The sequence below is a fragment of the Myotis yumanensis genome, unplaced genomic scaffold, assembly GCF_028538775.1.
Source record: "Myotis yumanensis isolate MYYU_CA2020_CCGP unplaced genomic scaffold, mMyoYum1.0.hap1 SCAF_9, whole genome shotgun sequence".
Classification (NCBI taxonomy): Eukaryota; Metazoa; Chordata; class Mammalia; order Chiroptera; family Vespertilionidae; genus Myotis; species Myotis yumanensis.
Genome location: NW_027223760.1, coordinates 50,547,427 through 50,560,268, shown reverse-complemented (window position 1 = coordinate 50,560,268; position 12,842 = coordinate 50,547,427).

The window sequence follows — 12,842 nt, the reverse complement described above, 5'->3', positions numbered from 1 at the left end:
TCTGTCCCATCCTCCCTCCCTACTGCCCCTTGCAGTTTATGGCTAAAACTATTCAGTAAAATGTACTACATTCTGGAGTTTGCTGATTGCCTCCTAATAGTTTCTTTTAACTTGTTCCTCTGTCCTATTTCCTGGTAATTGGTATATGGAACATGGAAAGCTTCATCCCATGTGAGTTCAACTTTGCTGACAAGGCTGGTTTACATGTGTCATTAGCAAGCACGTGATACCTGGTAGTTTCTCCCTTTGAGATGTTAGCAGCCATTGATGACCATTTTCTAGATCCATTAATTAATTCATTAGTACTTTCAAAATAATGTTATTCTGATTTTATTTGTTAGGTGGACTATTTCTTGCATATAAAGAGAAACGTTATTTTCCCAACAACTATTTAATTATTTCAAGACATGACACATATAAGAAAGATGGAATATATGCTTGGTTACTTCCCTTTACCGATTTTAAAAATAGGTTGGTAAATTAACACATTCAAATATGGTCCTTTCTTCTTCTCCTCCCCGCTCCCCAATTTTAGGATTATTATGACCTCATGGATTTAAACATATTTGAAGTATTTCAATACTTCAAAGGAAGATAGAAGCAGGTCTTCTGACCGATGCTCCAATTACCCCATTTCTTGGCCAGTGGGTGGCATTTCAATTGGCTCCTGAGACTTTGATACGCTTTAGATAGGCTTTAATGGCTTTCTTGTTTTTTGGTACGACAAGATATTCCAGGTTTAAGCTGTGTACTTTCTGTCTCAAACCTGCAGTTTATACTTAAGGAGCTCTCATTCCCTTTGAATTAGAAATGATAATTAGAGATTATAATCTGGGCCTTGTGGGTGCACATTGCAACTGAGTTCTTTGTGTTTCAAGACCAATGAATAGAGCTGAAAATGTGTGTGTGTAAAATGATGAATGTATACTGACCCTTTCTACTCAAATCTGGACACTATAGGGGCTTTCCTTGACCTCTTCTGTTTTGCATCTTTTCCTAACGTGCCAAAAAATTCTGGTTCCCGGTGACATTAACATGGTTATTCACTTGTTTTTATCACAATGCCAATTTGACCAACAATATTATTATTAGAAACAGAATTATTATTATTATTATTATTATTTCTTTGCATGTTTTTTGTTTTTAAGATATGTCACACTTGGTATGTTTAGTCAATTTACTATGTTTTAAAGTCTCTTTAAAAGTTCTTCTCTGCATGGTTATGCTTCCAAGTCTTAGATGCACAGGTTTATTTGCTTATTTTGCTCTCAAATTTTCGGGATTGCTTTTTAACATTTATTTAAATTTATAATTATGTAAAATACATGGTTCCAAGCTCAAATATTCAAAACATAATGCATTCAAAGTTTAGGAAAATGAGCACTCGAACTTTCTTCCAGCTATCCTTCCCCCACTACCTCTTTGTGGTTATGTGATTGTTTTAACATTATGTGGGTTATAATACTCATATTTAGTTTTTAAAAAAAAATATTTTTTTATTGATTTCAGAGAGGAAGGAAGAGGGAGAGATAGAAACATCAATGATGAGAGAGAATCATTGATCAGCTGCCTCCTGCATGCCGTCCACTGAGGATCAAGCCGAGCATATATGCCCTTGATCGGAATTGAACCCAGGACCCTTCAGTCCACAGGCTGACGCTCTATCCACTGAGCCATATTGGCTAGGGCTGACATTTAGTTTTGCTGCCATGCTTTCATTAGTTGTTTACTATTTAAACAGGTGTATTGCTCACTACCAGTTGTTTAACTTAGCTTTTCCATTCTTGAGTTTATTTTTAGTTATCTTTTATTTGTCTAGATGGCATTGTCAAGCACATTTTTTTCCCTTTAGAGGAAATTATATTGTGTTCCCTGAGTTCTTTCATGCTTGTGAATATCTGTCAATGACTTCTAAGCTCAAGTGACGTCTAGGTTAGTTATATTTTAAAATTAAGTTTCATTTTTCTCAGGACATTATGGACATTGCTCCATTGTCTGTGGAATTGAGTGTTATGGAGAATTCTGAGATGGGACAATTTTTCCCTGTACTTGCATATCTGAGGAATTCTTTCTTTATTCTTGATATTCAGTAGTTTAATTAGGATATGTCTTGCTGATCATTCTTTATCTAATTTTCTTGGAGTGTCATGAACTGTTTTTGTTTTGTTTCTTCATTTTAGGGAAGTTTTATTGTATTATGTCTTTAAACATTTCTTTGGAGTAGAAATTCCACTTCAAGAATATTATGGTCTCTTTCTTTGAATAATAATAATATATATTCCCATATATACATAAATATTGTAATATGTATATCTTATGTCCATAATATTCTTCCAAGTTGCTTTAATTCTTTGCCCTTTTAACTCTTTCCTCTTCGTGTCAGTAATTCATTTTTGTCTATTCTGTATCTTGCTGTTTCTAATCTAATGCTTGCTATTTGCCAAGCAAATATAGGGCTGGGAATACAGAGATGAATGACATATAATACATGTTATCACAGAGGAGTGAACATTGTATTATGGGAGCATGGAATGAGATTTCCCTAGATGGGAAGTGGTGGCATAGAAGGCATTCCAGGGAGAGGGGACCACTTAAGCAAAGGCAAAGAGGTACAGATATACACAGCTATCCATTGGAGAAACTGGAACCAAGGTGGTAAATGTTGGAAGGGACAGGGACTGGGTGGTGTAAAACAAGATGAAGTCAACTGATATCAACTGTTTTTTCAGTCTAAACATCAGTAAATTCTGTGCTCGCTTAGGCAGCACATATACTAAACATCAGCAAATCCTATTAGCAAGCAAAAATAACTTGATCTGGAAGAAAAGAAAAGCTCACAGCTATTGTTTTTCATTTAGTCCCTGGTGCTCTTGAATCAAAGAATTAGTTTGGTGGTTTTTGAATTACTTACATATAGTCAAGATAACAGCCTTTAAAAAATATTTTATTAAATGTTTTCCTTCCATTGCATCTGAGTAGCAATTAAAGAATTCATATTGTATATATTTGCCAAAAGACTTAAATTAATCTCCTTATTCAACATGACTCTGCAGTCCTAAAACAATAAGTCAGACTAATAAGTCTACTGAAAATACTCCTAATCAGATATCAGTTCGGCTAAACTGGATCCTGAAAGGTCAAAAATCCAATTAAAATTAGGTACAGTCAGTCCAATTGTCTTAACAAAATGCCAAGTTTGTAACACGTCATAGGAACACCAGTTAAAAATCAAGTAATAAATCATTTAGACTAGATTAATGATGAGAATGTTCACATTTAGATTCATCTGATACCCTAAAATGGGGAAGTATATATTTCAAAGTCAAACTGAGAAAGCCAGTCGTGGAGCCATACCTTATTCATTTCTTCCTCTAGGCAGTAGTTTAAATAGTTAATGTATCAGGCAATTGACTTTGAACTCTTTGCCAGCTGAAAGTGTAGTCTATACTGGACCCTTTCCTTCCTGATTACCTCAGGCCTGTGAACACTTTGCCATTTGGCATCAACAGCCCCTTGGCTGACAATGCTTTCATTAATATCTGTAATAAATGGGTTTTGAACTTAGACTATCTGCATCCAGAGTCCATGCCACTAGCTCTTACCCATCATGTTATCTGTATGACTGTAGAGTTGATATCATGAACGTGCTGAGTGTTTGGGTAGGCAGTGTCTAAGGGAACTAACCATCTATTCCTATTTTCTAAGCCTTATTATCAGAATCAAATCAAGTCATTATAAAATTCATTATTTGTGTTTTATTGCTCCTATTTTCTGTAAAAATATCATCACAGGTATTCGGTATAATGTCTTCAACTTTAATTGGGAATTTGGATATGAAATATGTTTTTAATATAAGACATTGTTTATGAGTATTATATATATTTTTATCAAATAGCTAGTATGGTATGTAGTTTATTGTGATCTTAGTGTTTCTTATATAAAATACTATGAGATTTGCCTGGCTGGCATGGCTCAGTGGTTGAGGGTCGATTCCTGGTCAGGGCACAGGCCCAGGTTTCTGGTTCGATCCCCAGTGTGGAGCATGCAGGAGGCAGCCAATTAATGATTCTCTCTCATCATTGATGTTTATATCTCTCTCTCCCTCTCCCTTCCTCTCTGAAAGCAATAAAAATATATTAAAAATAAAATATAATACTATGAGATTTATTTCTTTTATAATTCAGTGTATCTCCCCTGCAACACTTTTTTTAAAAAATATATTTTATTGGTTTTTTACAGAGAGGAAGGTAGAGGGATAGAGAGTTAGAAACATCGATCAGCTGCCTCCTGCACATCTCCTACTGGGGATGTGCCCGCAACCCAGGTACATGCCCTTGACTGGAATCGAACCTGGGACCCTTCAGTCCGCAGGCCGACGCTCTATCCACTGAGCCAAACCGGATATATCTCCTTATATCAGCTGGGAACTATATAATCCAACATTTTCACCTCTTTCCCTAATTTTCATTTTACTTATCTTGACTGTCAAAGAACTAAGAGCTAATTTTTAGATTCAGTTTTGCTAACTTTCTAGTCTAGTCCAATTATTCAACATTTTCCTTTAAAATTTGGCTTTTCTAATGCTTTTTAATTTTTAAAAATCCTCATCAGAGGATATGTTTTTTTAAATTGATTTTAGAGGGGAAGAAAGGATAGGGGGGAGGAGGGAAATATTGATGTGAAAGGGAAACATTGATAAGTTGCCTCCCATATGTGCACCCTGACTGGGGATTGAACTCTCAACCTAGGTATGTGCCCTAACCAGGAATCGAACCTGCAACCTTTTGGTATATGGGACAACATTTCAACCAACTGAGCTACCTGGCTTGGGCGTTTCTAATGTTGAAATATTTAAAATTATTTTGTATCATTTATATTGTTTATTTATTGTAAACAGCCTCAAATTATATGTATGTATATCTCTCTCCAACTGAAAGACCTATTGAGTTTACATGTCTTACCATTCCTAATACTAACAACCCTGGACCAAGTCTTTATTATCTGTTTCTATATGATTTTAATAATTTATTAAAATTTTCCCCTTACTTTTAGCATATATCTAACTTACCCAATGCAATGCAGTTTAGAGCACAACTCTGATTACAATATTCTGCTCTTGAAAACTTCAGTAATTTCCTATTTTTCACTAAAACAAATATAACCTCCTTAGCTCATTACTTATTAAATGTAATTTCCTTGCATTGCTTCTGCATGCCACTAAGGAATTCACATTGTATGTATTTGCCAAAAGACTGAAGGTAATCTCTTTATTCAACATGACTCTGCAGTCTTAAAACAATAAGCCAGATTAATACTATTAATTCCCTAATATGGACTCAACCTGACTTTTTAGACTTTCCTCCCTCTGATCTTCATCTTTGAAAAGTGTAACTTAGTCCAACTTGACTACCTATGGTTAATCTAGATGCTCTGGCCAGAAACATGAGCTGAAGTGAACTTTCTCCTGTCTTTCCTCATCGTGCTGAGATGAGAATACCCTTCCTGCGACCTGCCCTTGTGGAACCTCTTTGTCATTTAATCTAGTTTCATGAGTGGAGTCACACAGAAGTCCTTGTGTCTCCTTTTTTGTCTTGAGTTGCTGTGACAATGCATTTACCTGAGGAGAATAAAGTGGAAGTCCAGAGGAATGCTTCCTTTATAAAATAACTGATAGAAAAAGGAAAACTATGAAGATTCTTTAGTCAAAGCCATACAATAAAATCAAACCATATTTCTTAGAGATAATTTTCTTATTAAGAATAGGGAAACAGTAAACTTTAAAAACAATAAGAAATACATATATAGATAAATGTTTAGCATACATATAAATTCCCTAATACGATATGTTTTTAGTAATGAAATATCATTGCCAATGCTTCTTGAGCATCTACCCTGATCTTCCCATTTAGACAGAAGAGGAAACAAACTTTACCATTAAGGATTGCAGAGTTGATCAGAACAATTTCATGGGAAGATTCCAAAAATGTTTAATTGCTTTATAATCATATGTCAGTTTTTATACTGACAATTTTAATGTGCTAGAAGCCATGTATAAGGTGAATTAATTAATTTATGAGTTGTGAAATCTTAAGAATCAATCAATCTCTGAAAGGAACAATAGCAAGGAGTACATGAAGAAAAGTATGTCAAGATACTCTGGTAAAATAACTGGTGTAAATTTCAGTAAAAATGGGAATGAAGAGAGAGGGAGGCATGATTAAAAGTTGTTAGTGGGAAGTTTTGCCCAAGACCTGATTTACAAGCTGGGAGAAAGCCTGGGAGACTTCCCTAAACCTTGATAATGGTTTTCATAGCCTGAAACAGAATTTAAAAGAAATCAGTTCTTATCTTGGAGAATATCTAGTATTATATGTTTGTGATCATCTTCAAAGTTTAAGGGAAAGCTGAAGCCACTAATGCATAAACCATGGAGAAGTCTGGTATTTCAGTCTTGATGCTTATTCTATAAACAGGAAGTAAGAAAGCGTGCAGCCTTCCACTCTGCTTGATGTATATAGGTCATGAATTGCTGTTAGAGATGTATAAAAATCAGTCATAAAGCTACCCCATTCATAGGGTTATCCTGGATGCAATTAGTTGGAGTGATAATTTATATAAAATAATAACTTATTATTCTACATTTGTGTTAGGCATAAGAAGAATCAATAGAATTATGGGTAAATGGATTTTTAATCATAAGGAAGTAATTTAAGTAAAGGTCCAACTGAATTTAAGAGACCTGGCATTGATTCTTCTGAAATAGGCAAATGGCATTACCAGTAACTAGGAATTCAGAGAAACATTTAAAAGTTTATTGCCAATCTCTTCCATTTACTTCATTTTGGATTCTTCTATCATCTTTCTAGGGTACCAATTAGAAGAAGACTTCTGGGAGCAGGAAGTCCAGTTATGCCCGGTCTTTAAAATTTGTTCCATTCAACTTGTTCTACAAACATCTCTTAAGTATGTACTAAGCATACAGAAGAAAAATCACTTCAATTACTCTATCAATTCTAGTTTAATGGGCTATTGCTATTTTTAGCCTACAATGCATAGGCGTTTTAAAACTTTGAGATTCATAGGTGACTAATACATATGTACTTAGCATCAATTAGAGGTTGTAAGAATATAGATAGTGGAATGAAACACAGATGTTTCAGTAACAGGGACCTGGTTTATAGGCTTTTTAAAGTCATGTACTAACTGTTTGATCTTGGGAATATAACTTAACATCAGATTGTGTGTGTGTGTGTGTGTGTGTGTGTGTGTGTGTGTAAGGTTTTTATGATGATAATGTGAAATCATATAAAACACATAGTAATTAGCCTGGAAAATAATAGGCAGTAAATTGCAATCATGATTATAATATTGTTATTCACTCTAAATGTAGTATTCAAGTGTTTCGAGGGAATTGTAATACTTCACTGAGAGACAGACCTTGGTAAGGAGGATATTTCCAGGGATGAAATTCGCTTACTCAAAACTAAATTTCTGTAAAGCATATTCAATGTACCTTTACTTTTCTTATTACATATATAAGCTTGCAGTACTGGCCTATATTTTATGAATACAGGCTTTCTAAGTTTAGATAACATAATTAGGGTATAGCTCACTTTAAACAAACTGGGATGTAGGAAGCAACAGTATCAACTGCCCAAAGAGGCTGGGCCATATAAGAATATCAAGAATAGTGACAATAATAGTTATTTTTATTGAGTGCTTACTAATCACCAGGTTTATGCTGTCTTATTTAATTTAATTATTGCAGTACCCTATAGCATGAATATTATTCTCTAAGTCTATTGCCAAGGCAACTGAAGCATTGAGAAATTAATTTGATCTGAGCTCACAAAGAGACTAGATGAAGGAGACAGGATCTGTTTAGGGACATTAGATGCTCTACAAGACATCACCTTCCCAGACTCTGGAACTACAGCAAAACTGTACTGTTATATTGTCAGCCATGATTTATCTTTGCATCGACATCAGTTCTTGTCTCTGAAGAATGTAGAATCACGAAGAAGTGATCCATGGGTGTGAAGCTGGGTCCTTTGGCATTTTTTTTTAACATGTTCAAACTTTTTATTTGCATACTTTTAAAACGTGTGCATTCCAATATTAAAATCATTGGAACAACAACAAAAATGGGACTCTGATTAAACTGCATTTTACAGCCTGCAGGACACCTTGGTCCAGCTTGGTTTCTACTTGAAATTCACTTTGTTCCCTTCCCTGCTATTCAGCCGTGCGTGTGTCTTTCTTGTCAGTAGCTTGTGATTCTTTGCTGTGAAACAGAGCAGCACAGTCATTTAAATCTGATCCAACCTCTTTGCATCTTAACAAAGTTAAACAGCTACAAGTTGAAATAAGAAGGCAATGCTTGTGGAATATACACAGCACAGATTGGTCCCACATCTCATTAGGATTCACCTGTTTGCTTCTCCATTTCAGTCATTTCTTTGGGAGGCTGTGAATTTTGCTCTTGCATTTCAGCCTTTTCAATTTCAGTTCTTCGAATTTCTCCATCTCAGCCAGATCAAAACCTGTCTGATCGGGTTCATCAGATGAGGTTGCAGAGAAAGCAGAGCGAGGCAGGTGAGCAAGCATAATCCAGGTTGCGAGTCTCCTTTGATTTTTACGCACTTGCCAGACAGCTGGAAAATTGAGAGAATAGAAATAAACAATGTGCTGTGTTTATTGCCACCCTTACTAGTGAGTAGTAACTCTGTACAGGGTAAACCATGGATGTATAGTTATAAAATTACCTCATTTTTAAAAACAAGTTCACATCTCTCCATCTTTAAATTCCTAGTTGGGGTTTTAGCCCAACTGACACTTTTCAGCTTCAAAGTCAAGAGTATGTTCTCTCCTTCTCATTATGGAGCATGACTAATGGAAACACAGTCAACAGGTCTTGCTCATGGCCAAGTCCCAGCCGTCTACTTGATGTGTTCCTATTGGACAGACCCAAGAAACAGAGGAAAGATTACAATAGTGGTATTGAATTCTAAGCCCCTGGGATTTGTTGATGATTAAAAATAAACACTCTAAAAAGCAATACTCATAAAATGGAAGTCACTATCCTATATACCTTCGACTTATACAGTGCTATATACCCATTGCATCTCAATGCAGCTGAAAGAAAAAATAGCCAAAAAAGTGCAACACTGCCAAAGCTTTAAAAGTAACTTTTATAACCCAATTAGCCTGTGAATAGTATTTCCTAAGAAAGAAAAGAAATTCTCCATACGAATTTTTTAAATTTAATTTATTTATTCTTATTGAATTTCTTGGAGTGACTTTGGTTCACAAAATCATAGAGGTTTCAAGTGTACAATGCCACAAAACTTCATCTGCACACTGCATCGTGCCCCCATCGCCCAAAGCAGTCTTTCCCATCCTCATTTACCTCCCCCCTTTGCTCTCTTCCAGCTCCCCTTGCCCGATTTTCCCTCTGGCCATCATCTCACTGTTGTCTGTGTCTATGTTTTTTTTCTTAATCCCTTCACCTTCTTTTATCCAGTCTCTCAACCCTCCTGCCCTCTGAGAGCTGTCAGTCTGTTCCACATATCCATGCCTCTGTTTCTGTTTTGTTTGTCAGTTTATTTTGCTCATTAGATTCCACATATAAGTGAGATCATGTGATACGCATCTTTCTCTGACTGACTTATTTCACGTAGCATAATAATCTCCAGCTCCATCCATGCTGGTAAACTTTCCTTTCTTTTATGACGGAGTATAAATCCCTGGCTTATAGAGACACCAGGAGCCCAGATACAAATGGCGAAGGGCTGAGTTGTGGTGGCAGAAGAAACGGGGCTGGGGATTGCTAGCTGCAACTAGCATGGCTACATTTATGACTTTGATAAACAAGTATTAGAAGTTAGTATTGAAAAAGAACTGTTATAGCCCTAACTGGTTTGGCTCAGTGGATAGAGTGTCGGCCTGTGGACTGAAAGGTCCCAGGTTCAACTCCAGTCAAGGGCATGTAGCTTTGTTGTGGGCACATCCCCAGTAGGAGGTGTGCAGGAGGCAGCTGATCAATGTTTCTCTCTCATCGATGTTTTTAACTCTATCTCTATCCCTTCCTCTCTGTAAAAAATCAATAAAATACATTTAAAAAAGAAAAAAAGAAAGAAAAGAACTGTTATAGAAAATACTGTCTCATTATATTCCTTTAAGTCCTTCTGGCAATGTGTGTGTGTGTGTGTGTGTGTGTGTGTGTGTGTGTGAGGGTGCATTGGGTTATCAGATTTTTACATGTTTATGTGGGCTCAGAAAGATGGAGTATGTTTAAGTAGGCATAAGAAGAGAAGTTTGTTGATTTTTAAATTATAATACTAAAATAACGAGGAAAATGCCACTCTGACTATAGATAAGCAGAAGGGACAAGCAACAACCCCGAGGGCCAGCATACCTAAAGACGTCGTGACGAGGAATAGCAGCAGCTGAGAGCTCAGCGAGGCCAGGCCAACAGTGCCAGGAGCAGCATGCCGGTGAGGAGAGTTGTTCCGCAGCGCCAGTGCCGCTGGTGGCACCTGCAGGCACCTTTGGCCCAGATGCAACACCAGGAGGCAGTTATTTCCTGATTGCGGGTAGGAGAGACCCTTGAATTGATTGAGAAAACCTGGAATCAATTAAATATCTGCTTTTGTAGCACATGGAATGAGGAATTGAAATAGAGAGGAGGTTGACTTAAAGACAGTTGCATTTATACATTTACGTGAGGCTGGTCAGTGGCAGAGGCAGGAGCTGGGGCCAGGCAGTGAGGTTCAAGCACTGCTCATCACCACACACCACTCCACTGCCCTGAGGAGCAGAGGCTGACTCGCTTTAACATGGATGGCAGACAGAGGTAACTACCAGAAAACAGATGGAGAAGTATTTTGGGAATTTTAAGGAGGTATTGTGGATTACTTAGAACCGTGGGGCTGGGCAGATTTGTCTAGAAGAGATACTGGTTGAGCTTGGCCCTAAAGGAAGGGTAGGATTTAAACCTATCCTAGGTTTATTTTATATATGTAATAGAAGGACAGAAGTCCTATTGGTGTGTGCTTATGTATCCCATTATTGGGATAGAGTGAACTTTAGATTTAAGTACAAATAAGAATTCTTAGTTGTTATTAGATGATACGTATTTCTTCCCAAGAAATTACAGGCCTACCTCAGAAATATTGTGAGTGGCTCCAGCCCACCAACATAAAGTGCATATGGCAATAAAATGAGTAGTAATCTGTTTGCTGGTGGAGGGTCCTGCCTTTTGTTTGTAAAAAATGCAGCACCTGTGAATCACAAGAAAGTGAACTGCAATCAAACGAGGTGTGCCTTACCAGAAATATTTAAAACTGGAAAATTGGAAATTTTCTACATACCTTGGGAGCCTTTGTCATTGGTGGCGGATCAGATGACACAGTAATAAATCTTTGAAGCTGCTACAGTCAAAACAACAAACTGGAAGTTTCTTTTGACTTCAAAGAATTCTTAAAATTAAATCCATGGTTTTGTTTGTGTCTGTTGTAAAATTCATGTTTGTTGAAGCAGTGTGTTTTTTAAAGAGAAGAGAAATTACTATTAGTTTTGAGAGAAGAGTTGCTTTTATTCTACTGTTGAAACAAAGATAAGCATCCTACTTCTCATTTCATTTGGTGTACTAGTACTATCTTCCAATTCACAAAAGAGAGAAATGGGAAAGTTAATGGTTGCTAGAGAGTACAGAGTTTTCTATGCTTCCTCTGGGCTGCCTCTGCTTGAAGTCCCTGGGCAATTTTGACCAATCTAGCAAAATTACAGGCTAGTGAAGCCTTTCTGTTGTTAGCTGTCAGTCTTGGCCTGTAGTCTAGTTTAGTGTATCTAAGAGTGTTGTTTTCTCTGAGGGTGAAGAGAGGCTGGGTTTATCTGATACTGAAATTACCAGGTAAAAAATGGCAACTAACCAAGCTAGCATGTCCTTCATCTTTCCAACTTCATGCTCTATTGGATAAATTTAACTTTCTGAGGATCTACGCAAACAGATGCAGCTGTGATTTTGCATGGTTAGTGATTTCTTTTCATTCAAGAGATATTTTGATCCCCTGTAATGTGCTAGGCATTAGGGGTATTGCAAGTGGACAGACATCGCCCGTACCTTGATTGGACTAATCTTTTAGTGGAGAAACAGAGAGCAGACAAAAAAAAATCAATAGATACACTAATGAAACAAAAAAATGATTATAGATTGAGATAAGTACTTCTTAGGAAATAAAAAGTGTGGTGGTTCATTGCTTAAGGAAGGTTCCTTTTTTTTTTTGGAGGATATTGTGGCTGGCCTATGCAAAATCAAAAGCAGACTGTCATGTACTAGTAAAGTGAGATGAGAAATATTCTAGAAGGAGAGGACAGAAGGTGCACAGATTCTGTGGTCAATACACCACAGAATAGTGGCATAACATATGGCTTGAATGGTTGAGAGGGGCTGGATGATGTGGGGGCTTGTCCATGACATGACTTCAGGCCTTATGAAAGACTTGGAAGGACCACTGTAGCAGACATGTTAGTGTCGTGTCCCCCTCATGGTTCCCTCCCTCACCCCCAGTTTCTATCTCTTCCCTGTGGTTGCTTTGCCTTCCTACACCCAGCTTCTAACCCTTAACTGCTGTCAGGCTAATGGAACAACTTTGTCCATGAGCACTGAGAACTGGGAGGACTTGCCTTGTCCATCTCCAGCTCTTGGCCAGTGACTACCAAGTGAGGGGTCACTGAAGCCCAGCTCCCTTACTTTAGGTCAGACTAGGACTCCTCTGAGTTGAAGTGTGATTTATACTCCAAAGACACTCGCCTGTGGGATCAGGCAGAAGCTACACTCT